This window comes from Prionailurus bengalensis, chromosome X (genome assembly GCF_016509475.1).
Source record: "Prionailurus bengalensis isolate Pbe53 chromosome X, Fcat_Pben_1.1_paternal_pri, whole genome shotgun sequence".
Classification (NCBI taxonomy): domain Eukaryota; kingdom Metazoa; phylum Chordata; class Mammalia; order Carnivora; family Felidae; genus Prionailurus; species Prionailurus bengalensis.
The window spans coordinates 92,338,364-92,352,767 of record NC_057361.1 but is presented as its reverse complement, the minus strand read 5'-3'; the positions used below and the strand labels follow the sequence as shown (position 1 = coordinate 92,352,767).

Sequence of the window (14,404 nt, the reverse complement as noted above, 5' to 3'; positions counted from 1 at the left end):
CTAATCAGGGAGACCAACCAAGCACAACTGAGAACAAAATGTATCCCAAGTCTTCTTTTTGCTTTTTCTATACCTGCTACAGGAACTTGGAGAGTGGGGAGATTAGCACACACTGAAATCTTGAAGAAAATTTCAAAATTTTCAAAAAAAAAATGGAATCTGAGTCCATTTGAGGGTAACACTGGGAGAGAACTTTGAGGATTAAAGAAAAAAAACCCACAGAATGGGGTTGCACATTCTCTCTTGCTCTCTCTTTCACATACACACACACACACACACACACACACACACACACCTCACTTTGGTCACATATTATGGTTCAGGCTTATTCAGGATTAAAGCATTAAACAGCTTATCCCAGAGTAAATCCTCTGCTGACAACCATCCTCTAGGCCAAAACCACTATCTATGTTCACTGCCCTGCCCTACTGATGCCCCACCTCTCCCTCCAGCCTCAAACTTCAGTCTTTTATTCAGCAAACCCAAGGCCCTAGAAAAGTCAGCAAGAAATAGGAACAAAACAAATTCAAATATTTGGTATTTAAGTGACACTCACTATGTGCCAGGCACAGAGTTCTGTCTGTCTACCCACTGTCATTACTACTCCAAATAATTCAACTATCATTTTTTAAGAGTTTACCATGTGCCAGGCATCCAGTCACTGTGCTAAATACCTTCCATGCATCGTATCTCATTTAGCCCTCTCAGCAATCCTAGGAGATACTGTTCCCATTTTACAGATGAGGAAACTGAGGCACACAGACGTAAAAGGACTTGTCAAAGGGCATGCTGTTCATAAATGGCCAAGCCAAAGTTTGACCATAGCTCCAACTCCAAAGTCTACATACCAGAGACCGTGTAGTATGGTGGGTAGAATGAGGGGTCAGCAAGTTTTTCTGTAGTAAAGGGCCAGAGAGTAAATATTTTAGGCATTGTAGTCCATATGGTCTCTGTTGTAATTACTCAACTCTGTCACTGTAGCACAGAAAGAGCCATACATAATATGTAAACAAATGAGTAGGCTGTATTCCAATAAAACTTTATTTACACAAATAGGTAACACCCTGGATTTGGTCCCCAGGTTGTAGTTCGATGACCCCTGGGTCAGAGCACCCGTGGTATACTCCGATAGGCCTGGGCTCAAGACCTGGTTCTCACCACTTACTAGACAAGTTCTTTCGTCTCTCTGTGTCTCCATTTCTTCATCTGTAAAATGGAGCTCATACCTCCCTCAATGAGTCATTCTGAGAATTCAGGATGAAAAGAATGAATAAATACAAAGCTCTTGGCATATAGGAAAGCACTCAATAAGTCATTAATAAAAGCCCACCATAAGGCTGGTCCCTAGAGGGAAGGAAGAAGGACAGGGGTTAGGATACATGCTGCTGTCTTTAAAATCAAGCCACCAAGGCTCCAATGGTCTTGGTACTCAGCAGTAATAAGGAACCCCCTTAGGATACCAGCTAATTCTGCTCCCCTCCAGCTACATTAACCTTGTTCCTTTATGAGTTTTTACATTCCTGTTTTAGTCATTAGTGATAAAGTCTCCTGGTTTCATTATAGCTCTTGTCAGGCCCTGGGAACCACATCATGGTGGGTGGGGGAGGGAGGCAGGAATATAGTTTTGTCTTTATTTGTTAGGTGTTTCCTTCAGGGATGAGGTTCTGGCTGCTTATGTCCCAAGTACCCAGCACAGGGCCTGGCACGGAGTAAGGTGGTAAGGAAATGCCGCTGGTTTCATTGAACTGGCTTTGGAGCAATCCTGCCTGGAAGCAGAAGGGAAGTGACTTGGTAAAAGCCCTCACAGCACTGAGGATCCCTGTTTTCTCCACAAAAGGGAGAGAGAACATGTGCATGTGGCGGGGGAGGGCATGGGAGCGTGAGGGTTGGTTGAGAGAACAGAGAAGTGCAGAACATCCTGTCCCTGGGTTACATCAAGTACACAGGAGCCATGTTGCAATCGTCTCTCCAGGCCACCCTCCTCAATAATCACCCGGGGCAAGCCACCTGGAACAAGTTTTTTTTTTTTAATTTTTAATGTTTATTTATTTTTGAGATAGAGATAGAGGACAAGCAGGGAAGGGGAAGAGAAAGAGGGAGACACAGAATCTGAAGCAGGCTCCAAGCTGTGAGCTGTCAGCACAGAGCCCGATGTGGGGCTCGAACCCACAAACCGTGAGATCACGACCTGAGCTGAAGTCGGACGCCTAACCGACTGAACCACCCAGGTGCCCCTGCCCGGAGCAAGTTTTGTGCTTTGACCCCAAACCATACTTAGAGAATCTTCCATCTCAGCTTTAGAGAGTCCCCTGAGATACCTCAGCTTGGCAGTCAGCCCCCCCAAAAGCCACCCTTCCTGCAATCCTGACTTGCCAATCTTTCTCAATCAGTAATTCTCTCCTTCAGGGCGCCCGGGTGGCTCAGTTGGTTAAGCATCTGACTTCACCTCAGGTCATGATCTCGCAGTTCGTGGGTTCGAGTCCCGCGTTGGGCTGTGTGCTGACGGCTCCGAGCCTGGAGCCTGCTTCCGATGCCGTGTCTCCCTCTCTCTCTGCCCCTCCCCTGCTAGCACTCTGTCTCTCACTCTCAAAAATGAATTAAAAAAAAAAAAGAAATTCCCTCCTCATCTACCGAGTTGTCCGGCTTCCTCTAAAATATGTCTTGCATAATAATCCAGTTTTTCACCCTGGAATTTGTTAGAGTTATTTATGGGCTCTGACTATATGGCGAGGTCTGTACTGACTCCAGTTGGATGCACTGTCTAGGGAGGCCTCTGTCAAGTCACATAGACAGTCACTTCAAGACTATCCAAGAAGCAATGATTCTCCATCTCATAATAATGAGAGCCATAATGATGAAAATAGCTAACACTGAATGCCTCTTTGTCTAATTCTCAGAATAATCCATGATGAAAATGCTATAATAATGTTTCTTTCCTTGTTGCCAGGCACTGAGTTAGCTCTCTTCATCTTTAGAACAACCCTATGACATGGGTTACTAGCATAATCCTCATTTTTCAGATGGGGAAACTGGAGGCCAGAAAGATTAAGCAACTTGCCCAAGGTCATCCAGCCAAGAAGTTGTGGAACTGGAATTTGCACCTCGGGTCTGTCTGTCTGACTACAGAGACCATGCTGTCATTTCACCTTAATAGAAATATCTTTATGTATGAGGCCTATATTGCACCAAAGAGCTACCAAAGATGTATGAGGAATGCTATCTTCCTTTTGTTTAGTGTTGAGAATGTTCCCAAGCACTTTCCCACCCATGAGCCATTTGATTGTCAGGCGAGCCCTGTGAGGAAGGCAGGGTGGGTGGCGACCACCTATTGCATAGATAAAAACCCAAACACAAAGACTTGCCCCAAGACCCATCATGAGTCACACACCAAACCAGAGGCAGAGTTCAAGATATATGTTTCCAGGGGCTCCTGGGTGGCTCAGTCCCTTGAGTATCTGACTCTTGATTTTGGCTCAGGTCACGAACCCAGGGTCGTGGGATCAAGCCCCACATCGGGCTGCACACTCAGCATGGAGCCTGCTTGGGATTCTCTCTCTCTCTCTCTCTCTCTCTCTCTCTCTCTCTCTCTCTCCCTCTGCCCCTCCCCTGCTCTCTCTTTCTCAAATAAAAAAAAAGATATATGTTTCTGAAATGTGTTTTTTCTTATAGCTAGGGGTTAAGTTTCCTCCACCACCTTAATTCTGATTTCATGCTGAAAATTTCCAAGTGGGCAGCTCACAGCAGGTCATGAAACCTCTAGCCAAGCCTTCTTATAAATGTGAAAACGACTTGGGTGTTACCTGACTTAGTCTCCTTTTTTGCCCCAGTTCTTCAGGATCTGCAATGCCTGAACATATTTGTGACCTAATGAAAAAGGAGGGACCTCGGCCCTTAAGAACGAGATACACTGAAGGCATGAACACATCTCACCATAGATCTCTCCACTGTTTTATGTAGTGAACAATTACAAGTCCACAATTCCGATATTGACCAAGTCCTGAACCAAAAAACAATTTTTTAATAAATTTCCTATCAAAATGCATGTGGTGGCAAAACATGAGACGAACTGATGCAAGGCGATTTATTGTCTTTGTTTATCCCGATGCGTCTAAACATTCACAGGTTTCACTGCTGACATTTTTTTAGATGTTTTCTAGGAAGAGAGAGTGCCTGCACACACGTGTGGGTGAGGGGCAGAGTGAGAGGCAGAGAGAGAATCTTAGGCAGGTTCCATGCTCAGCAAGGAAGCTGATGGAGGGCTCGATCTCACGACCCTGAGATCATAACCTGAGCTGAAATCAAGAGTCAGACACTTAACCGACTGAGCCACCCAAGCATCCCCCACTGCTGCAATATTAATGTGTTTGACTACAGTAGGATTTCCAGATAAAATACAGGCCACCTGGTTACATTTGAATTGCTGATAAACGGTGAATCATATTTTAGTACAAGTTTGTCCCCTTACAATATTTGGGACATACTTACACTAAAACATGTTTCACTGTTTATCGGCAATTCAAATATAACTAGATATCTTGTATTTTTATTTGCTAAATTTGGCAACCCTGATTATGAGTGCTGCCTTAAATCCCACTGGGGGTGTTACCTAATATATGGTACAAACAGCTTATTATTGTTCTAAAATCTGGCAAATTTAGAATTGCAAAACACATCTGTCCTCAAGGATTTTGGAATAAGTACTGTGGATCTGTGGACCTGTAGCATCCTCCCAGCACTGGGCTTGGAACTGCCAGGGCACCCAGCTCTCAAAGACTCATGCCATCAGAATTGGTTGCCTCTTTGGCTCTCATTATATTTTGCCCCCATCTTGGCTTTAGTGAGTTTCCAGGCTCTCCTCTTCAATACCCTGCCATGCAGGTGCACTTGCTCCCTCCCAGCTGAGAACTTTGCCAATACAGCCTCCTCTTTCCTTTAAAATAAAAAAAAAATAATGTTTATCTATTTTTGAGACACACACACACACACACACACACACACACAGTGTGTGAGCAGGGCAGGGGCAGAGAAAGGGAGAAACAGAATCTGAAGCAGGTTCCAGGCTCCAAGCTGTCAGCACAGAGCCCGACAGGGGGCTTGAACTCACAAACCTCGAGATCATGACCTGAGCCCAAGTCCGACCCAACCGACTGAAGCACCCAGACACCCCTCCTCTTTCCTTCTAGAACTCCCCTCCCCCCTCCACCCTTGGAAGTGGAAGTGAGCTCCCATCACTCTCTGCTGCCATCTCATGGCTAGAATAAGCCATTGTGATCGGACTTAATTCCGCACACTACATGCTTTCAAGAGCCTATCACCTCTAACACAGGAGAATTATGACACCTGCCAGGAAACCCCATTTAGCAAATTCCAGCTGCTGTGTATATGTGCAAATGGAAAACTATATTTTTTTAAATATGTATTCTAAAACCAAGTTTTCAGCATCTAGCTTCACCTTCCTCCAGTTAGTTCAAATTAGTGAGCCTTAGCTCAAACTTGAAATTAGAGGAATGACTGCCAGTTGACTTATTTTGTGAGACTGAACTTGTGTTGCCTTTGATATCAGTATCCTTGTTCAAGAACCATGTCCGCTAGGTAATTGCAGCAACAGCCAACCGAGTACAAAATGTCTCAGTAATCCCTGGGGCAGTACCACATCTCCCTCTTAAAAAAAAAAAAACCACCACGGATTAGTGATCTGAGTGAGTAAATATCAAATTGTTAGAGACTACATGCAAAATGTGGGGGCCACTTTTGAATTGTAACCTGGGCCTAATCTACTTGCCAAAACCTATTTCTTCACCTCTGGTAAAAAGCTGAACCACTTGATAACAGTACGGCTCAGCGAGCTCACTGCAATGGTAGGTGTTTTGAACATTTTTCCCTCTTTGGAAAATTTTGTATCGCCATCAATTTCCTTTTTGGGCGTTTTTGTCATCAAAGCCCAGCTTGATTGGCAACTATAAAACAAACCAACAAAACCTGTTCTATCTCAGATCATTTTTGCCGGCTGCCTTTTTAAATACACCCTTATACACAATCGGACTCTCTTTTGAAGAACTGACATCTGATGCAGTGAAAGTTGGGCCTATTCCGATGTGCAGCCCCTCACTGAGGGAGAAGAAGGTTCTTGAAAGATCGGTAGACTTCTTCAAACCACCAAGAAAGGCCCTTCACTCCGATCCTGCCATAGTTGGGACCTCAATTTTTCTTGCAGATCCTTCTACTCTGGAAAGGGATGAAGGGGTGGGGGGAGATTCACTCTCACATTTCAGATTTTCTCATCCTTTGAATGTACTAAAGGAAGAAGTGTTTATAGCAGTAAATCCCCCAACTTGAAGTCAGCTGATTTCTTTTAGGAAGCAAAGATAACTCATTGCCAATCACTTCAAGGAACAACAGGCCTGTACTGTTTAACAAACCTCTAAATGCTAAACATATGTCAAGGTGACCTTTCTTCCGGTCTCATCTACTGCACTTTTATACACACCCAGCAGTTGACAATCATGTGAAAATCACCAGTGAGGTGACTCAGTGTGGGACTGGCTTGGTCTATCCTGATCTAATGTTTCTCTTGCTGACAGCCTCCATGGCATGGAACAGAGTGGATTGTGGGAATTAAGAAAGACTTTTCTCCTTTGATCATTGCCTGTTCCTAGTAGAGCCACTGGAAACTCACTGCTACTGTCTTGTTTTTTCTCTGCCTCATGGTCTGGCTTACTTGTCAAGAGCCCACACCCCCCACCCCGGGGATCCTCTGTTTCTACCAAGGGACTTCTTTTCACTTTCCATTGTATCTTCAGAGACTGGGGACTCAATCAATAACCAGGGAAGTGTATCCCTAGTTCACTACTCTTTTTTTTAAGACATATTGACTTTATTTTTTTAAGTTTATTTACTTATTTTGAGAGAGAGAAAAAGAGCGTGAATGCAAGCAGGGGAGGGGCAGAAAGAGGGAGAGAATACCAAGCAGGTTCTGCGCTGTCAGCACAGAGCCCGATGCAGGGCTCAATCCCATGAACCATGAGCTCATGACCTGAGCCAAAACCAAGAGTTGGACACTTCAATGACTGAGCCACCCAGGTGCCCCCCTCGCTCACCACTCTTAAATGAGCACTTACTACAGTGCTTGACACATAGTAGGTACTCAAATGGTAATTGTTGTCTCATTAGTGTCTAACCTCTCTGAGCCTCAGTTTTTCTCATCTGTAAAATGGGTGTAAAGGTAGTAGCAACTTCTTGAGTTTGTTAATACATATATAATGCTTTTAAATGTATCCCAAACATAGGAAGTTCTGTGTACATTTAATCTGTGACTATTACGCCCAGTATTAGAGAAATACCTTGAGGGCACACAGAATATGAGGTGAAAAGAGAAGTGTGTGTGTGTGTGTGTGTGTGTGTGTTTTAGGAGATTTGGGGGACAGAAAGTTCCATTTGGGTTATGAATCTGAAATGTCCACTGGGGATTGAACATTCAGGTCTGAAGTTTAGCAGGAAAGCAAAGAGGAGAACTTTCTCACTTTAACAAGTACAGTAAATATCTGCAAAGCCTTTTGAGCTATGAAATGTCACACAACAGACAAAATTGCCCCCCGCCCCCGCTGCTTCAGAAGCTTACCATGGGAGAGGGGCACCTAGGTAGCTCAATGGGTTAAGCATCTGACTCTTAATCTTGGCTCAGGTAACAATCTCATGGTTCATGAGATCGAGCCCCATGTCGGTGTGGAGCCTGCGTGGGATTGTCTCTCTCTCTCTCTTTGCCCCTCTCCGACATGCGCTCTCTCTTTCTCAAAATAAATAAATAAACTTTTTTTTTTTAAAAAAAGAAGCTTACCATGTAAGAAAGCCAAGTCACGTGTTCTACATAAAAGTAAGTGTAACACAGGTCAGGCTCTAAGAGGTACCATAAGAAAGGAGCAAAGTAGCCTGTGCTTAAGGAGGAGGGATCGCCTCTGGCTGGGGCAATCAGGGAAGGCTTCCAGGAGGAAGTGAGATTCTCTGATTTGAAAGCTTCTCTACAGCCTTTCCTTCTGACTCTAGTGCCTGCTGATTTGTCCCTTCTCTGAATGCCCTGAGTTCCTAAGTTGCTGTGCCTCACAACAGTGTAGTCAGCTTTTCCTAACGCTAAATGGATCCAGTTTGAATGACTATACTTTATTCCGGCCTTTCTTTTTTTAATGTTTATTTATTTATTTTGAGAGAGTGAGTATAAACGGGGTGGGGGCAGAGAGAGAGGGAGACAGAGGATCAGCAGCGGACTCTGCGCTGACAGCAGAGAGCCCGACGCGGGGCTCGAACCCAAGAACCGTGAGGTCATGACCTGAGCTGAAGTTGGAGACTTAACCAACCGAGCCACCCAGACGTCCCTCTGACCCTTTTTTTTTATGAAGCAGTGTTAACAGAAAATCAAAGGGGGCATAGCTTTTATAATCATGTCTTTACTTGGCAAAATCTCCCGGTTTGGAAGGGAGTGGCTTTCACCGGTCTGTGGCCCCCGGCCATCTGAGAACATGACACTCTTACCACCTGCCCTGCTCTTGCAGGCATCTGAACACAAACATTGCTGTTGTGTTACTTGTTTCATGTGAGTTTGGCTGGTCAGTCAATGAGATCCTGCAGGCCAGAATCACCATGGGTCCCTCTTGTTGTGACCCTCTTCCCACGCACCACACAGAGCTGGACACAGAGCAGGTGTACAGAAATACCTGTTGAAACGCCTAAGTTGAATCGTGTTGATCTCGTGTTCCCTTAGCAATGAGCAAGTCAGATTGTCTTCTGCTTTGTGTTCAGCATGCGAATCAAACTCGAAAGCTACATGATTATTTAGACGGCTGGAGGAACAGGGGAAGCTGGGTGGTTCAGTGGGTTAAGTGTCCGACTCTTGGTTTCAGCTCAGGTCACGATCTCACGGTTTGTGAAATCGAGCCCCATGTCAGGCTCTGCACTGACGGGCCAGAGCCTGCTTGGGATTCTCTCTCTCTCCCTCTCTGTCTGCCCCTCCCCTGCTTGAGCTCGCCCTCTCCTCTCTCTCTCTCTCTCTCTCAAAAAAAAATAAACATGTTTTTCAAAAAATAAACAGATGTAGGAACAAAAGTCACACACAATAGACTGGTGAGGAGCTAGGGAAACAATTCTCCTCACTGAATGAACGAAGTCAGAGGTCTGTTGAGGTGAAATCAAAACGGGTTTGCTAGTTGCCTAGGGGAGGGTCAGGCTCCTTCCAGTAGAAGCTGACATTATTCCTATCAAGAATTACTCATTTGGGGCGCCTGGGTGGCTCAGTCGGTTAAACATCCGACTTCGGCTCAGGTCGTGATCTCACGGTTTGTGAGTTCAAGCCCCATGTCAGGCTCTGTGCTGACAGCTCAGAGCCTGGAGCCTGCTTCAGATTCTGTATCTGCCTCTCTCTCCGCCCCTCCCCCACTCACACACTGCCCCTCTCTCTGTCTCTCTCAAAAAAAATAAACATTTAAAATTTTTTTTTAAAAAAGAATTACTCGGGGCGCCTGGGTGGCGCAGTCGGTTAAGCGTCCGACTTCAGCCAGGTCACGATCTCGCGGTCCGTGAGTTCGAGCCCCGCGTCAGGCTCTGGGCTGATGGCTCGGAGCCTGGAGCCTGTTTCCGATTCTGTGTCTCCCTCTCTCTCTGCCCCTCCCCCGTTCATGCTCTGTCTCTCTCTGTCCCAAAAATAAATAAACGTTGAAAAAAAAATTTTTTAATAAAAAAAAAAAAGAATTACTCATTTGAGGGGCAAAGAGCTATTGAGCCCCTCCATTTAAAATGCAGCTTTATGTCAAAGGAAATAAGGCAAGGCTTTTCCAAAAGTCCCATACAGTAAGGAAAAAATTAATTTTCAGCCCTTTCCCAAGAGCATTGGAGACACAAAGCATTGCAGAACTGCGGTGAGAACCCTAGCAGGTTGGTGAAGACAGGATTTGGACAGTTTGAAAAGGTGGGTCCCATACAGACCTGGCCTGGGGCTAAACCAGGAAGGTAAGATCTTCAGAGCCTCCCCCATGTCCTTTGCTATGCCCCGCCCACCCTGCCTTTCCCAGCTGCCACTCAAGAGCCCAGACCTGGGCTTCTGACCATTTGCTGGTATGCAGGTCCCTTGTAGCTCGTTAACCGGCTAATATGATACACACACTTAAAACCATTAAGGTTAGTTAATAGTTTCATATGTTACCCCTTCCTAAAAACACGAATATAATTTTAATAATTTCAATACCTTGACCTGAAGCAATAAGTGATGTGAGCATTTCAATCCCTGTGACAAGGCCAATGGGGAAGATACTGGGGAATTCAGCTTTCTGCAGGCTCACACCGTCCACGGATTGCCAGAATGCAGTGTTTAAGGGCTTGGTCTATGGAGTCAACCAAGCCAGGGCTCCCATCCTGGCCCTACCGCATACCATGAATGTGATCTTGGGCTTAGTTTCATCACTTGTGAAAGGAGTATAATGCCAATATCTGCCTTTAGGGTTGCTATGAAGTGATGCGTGTGAAAATCTGATATAATGTTTGGTGCATTGTAAGAGCTCAATATATGGTAGTTAATCTATGCTAAGAGTAGTTCCCAATTTCAACTCCCAGGAGACTTGTCTTAGCTACCATACTTCACCCCCTCTATACATTAAGGAAAGAAAGCTTTAGAAAGAGAGCATTCCACCAAGGTTCCTCCATCGCAGACCTGTTTATTCAATCACTCATTTAACAGATATTTATTCAGTGTTTACCTTGTGCCAGCCGGGCATTTAGCAAAATATTGGGAATATAATGGAAACTAAGACATGCTCCCAGTCCTTGACCAACACCCAGTCTTCTGGCTTTTAGGAAGCTCCCATACTGCTCAAACTTTGTTTTCTTGAAGCCCCCCGAGGAGGAAATTGGGAAAGGACCCTATCCTTTGGACTAACCCACAACCCAACAACCCAAATACAACATCATGAAAAATTAAAAAGTTACAAAGGGAAACACTTCCAGAATGGTGGAATAAGGACTTCGGGAAATCCACTCCTTCAAAAAACGAACAAGGCATAGGAAAAAGGTTCCAAATAAACATTTTCATGACTCTGAAAATTAACCAAAGGCTCGCAACAACCAGAGGAGCATGTATTCAAGAAAAACAGCTGAATCTTGGTAAGAACAGCAATTTTTGTGATATTTTAACCTGCCTATTCCGATACCCCTTTACCCAGGCCCGCCGTAGTCTTGAAAACCAACAGCCTTGGAGCCACAGCAACTGTGAAAAGATTGGGTTTGCATCTCCCCCAAAAGACCCATCCCCAGAAAATTGTCATTATATGACCTGACAACTTCCTAGAAAAGCTCCATTTACAGAGCTGGTGTTTGTTTATGTGATATGACTCAGCACCAACAGCCCTTTTCCTAAGGGTGTTCGTTGAAAACTTGAGCAGCAATTGTTTAACACCATGGCTGCCTGAAACAGGGGATAGCAGTTGAGGCAAACAATAGGCTTAACAAAAAGCAATCCGAATCCAGAAATACATAAAAAGGATTATACACCATGACCCAGTGGAATTCATCTCAGTAGTGTAAGAGTGATTCACATAACAAAATCAATCGATGTATTTACAGTATATTCGTAGAAGGAAGGGAGGAAAACACACATAATCATTTCAATTGACATAGGAAAAGTATTTGACAAAATCATTTTATGATAAAAAAAACACTCAGAAAACAGATGAGAACTTCCTTAACCTGATGAAAACCATCTATGATAAAACCATAGCTAATATCACACTTCATGGAGACCAACTGAAAGGCTGTCCCCTAAAATCAGGAACAAGACAAGGACAGACTCATTGATACAAGGAATAGATTTAAGAGTCCAAAATAACCCCTTACATTTATGGTTAGTTGATTTTCAAAAAGGATGCCAAAACAACTTAATAGGGAAAGAGTAGCCTTTTCAAAACATAGTGCTGGGACAAATGAATGAAGTTGGGCCCTTTTCTCATACAATATGCAAAAGTTGATTCAAAATGGATCAAAGACCTGACTATAAGAGCTAACGCTATCAAACTTGGAGAAGAAAACGGTACAAATCTTTGTGACCTTGGATAGGGTGATGGTTTCTTAGGGCAGCAGCAGCACAAGCAACAAAATAAAACACAAATTGGACTTCATCAAAATTAAAAACTACCACTCTAGGCTCTGTACAGCTTGGCTCTTCGTGCAATGAAAGCAGACAACACTTACACACTCCACTGTTTTTCCTGCAATCTCTCCTTCTGAGGCATTCTTGAAATCAAGTAGAGATTGATTAAATAACCTGTCAAATTTGAACTTCAGTATGCAAACAGGAATCAGGATTGTGCAGTCAAAGCTCACAGATGTTTTGGGCTTCAATACTACATCGTGGCTTAATAAAAACTTCCTTTACAAATATTCTAATTGCAGTTTGTTCTACTCCTGTAAGATGTAAAAACAGAAAACAAAACCCTGTCCAAACATTAAAATTACCAACTTCAGCCTAATCAAAAATCAGAGCAGCGGCACTGAAGATAAAGGTTGGGCGATAATATCCATTATTAAAAGAAGCTTCACCTCTGCACTTTTTGCGTAAGGGAAAGTGATTTCTGGGGTCAGAGTTCTTAGGGATACACGAGGGCAAGTCCCAAGAGGTCATAAAGACCATTGCAGAAGTGGTCCAAATATTTGTTTGGTTCTGGCAGCAGCAGGGAGCAATATCATGGTACAGGGATTGGCAAACTACAACCAAAGTTTAATTGGCGCACACACAACCACACCCATTCATTTACGTGTTTACGCATTGTCTATGGCTGAGTTTGCACTAAAACAGTTGAGTGGTTTCTACAGGAACTATATGGGTTGCAAAGCCCCAAATATTTACTTTCTGGCCTTTTACAGAAAAAGTTTGTCAATCCCTGCTATAGCACATCAGTACATCAATCCAAATATCTCCATTCAGTGTCGCACAGACAAATCTAACTCAACAGATCTAAAAGTGCACGCATCTCCATAAACCTGTTCCAGCTTCAGTGTTCCCACTCTCAGCTGACGACACTGATGTCTACCAATTCTCCGCAAAGAGAAGCCCCCCCTCCCTTTACACTCAATCTCCATCTATTACTTCACTCCCCATTTATCGCCATATCCTGCCACTTCCCACCTCCTCCCTGTATTTTGCATCTGAGGACATCTCTCCATTTCCACAGTCATTACCTTAGTCTAAGTCACAATCATAGTATACCAGATTCCTAACCGGTCGTCTTCCTGCCTCGAGTTTTGCCCACTTTCTGCCCCCAGTTCATCTCCCATTCAATACCCAGAAGGATCTTTCTCGCATCTAAGTCTGATCCTATGACATGCATAATAATATATGCAGCTAAGATTGAAATGAGCCCTTACTATGTGTTAGGCCTAGTTCTAAGTGCTTCGGAGGTAATAAGTGATCTTACTTCTCACACCAACCGTAGCTGGTAGATGCTGTTGTTATCTCTATTTAGATGAAAATGTTGAAGAACAAAGAGAACCAATGCAATCTAGCTCCAGAGTCTACTGTGGAGAGTCTTTTTAGTCTACTATACTGTTTATAAACACACACACACACACACACACACACACACACACACACACTCACACCCACTCATACACATAAACATATTGCTTATGGCTCCCCATCGCTCTTAAAATGAGTCATACTAGGGGCGCCTGGGTGGCTCAGTCGGTTAAGCGGCCGACTTTGGCTCAGGTCATGATCTCGCGGTCCATGAGTTCGAGCCCCGTGTCAGGCTCTGTGCTGACAGCTCAGAGCCTGGAGCCTGTTTCAGATTCTGTGTCTCCCTCTCTCTGACCCTCCCCCGTTCATGCTTTGTCTCTCTCTGTCTCAAAAATAAATAAACGTTAAAAAAATAAAATAAAATGAGTCATACTATGTAGTTTCATAATAGTTAACTGCTTGAGGGTAGTCTAGACCCCCAAATATATAATGGCTCAAACATGCTGGAATCCTCTCAGTCAGGTAACAGTCCAAGACAGGTATCAGCCTGATAGTTCTCCTCTATATGGTCATTGAGGGACACGAGCTGACAGAAACTCCTAGGTCATCCTGGGTTACCACATTCCAGTCAGCCGGAAGCGGGAGAGAACAGGGAGGATAGCACAGAGGAGACCTCTATAGGCCAGGCCTGGGAGTACCACTCATCATTTCTCTGCACCGCCCATTATTAAGAATTTAGTCACACGGCCACATCTCACTGCAAAGGGAAGTAATGTAGCCCAGCTGTGTGCTCAAGGAAGAGCAGGACGGTTTTGGCGGGAAGCTAGTGATCTTCCCAGATACACTAACAGTAAGGTTGGGCTACTTTACCTGGGGTGTTAGGTAAAAGATGGAAGAATTTTATTTCCTTTGCGTTAG

General features: G+C 44.2%; 1 protein-coding gene across 1 annotated transcript in view; it reads left to right on the top strand.

Annotated features, from left to right (window-relative positions):
* TRPC5 (transient receptor potential cation channel subfamily C member 5) overlaps nt 1-14,404 on the top strand; it is a 268,250-nt gene that overhangs the window by 198,135 nt on the left and 55,711 nt on the right. The window lies entirely within an intron of this gene.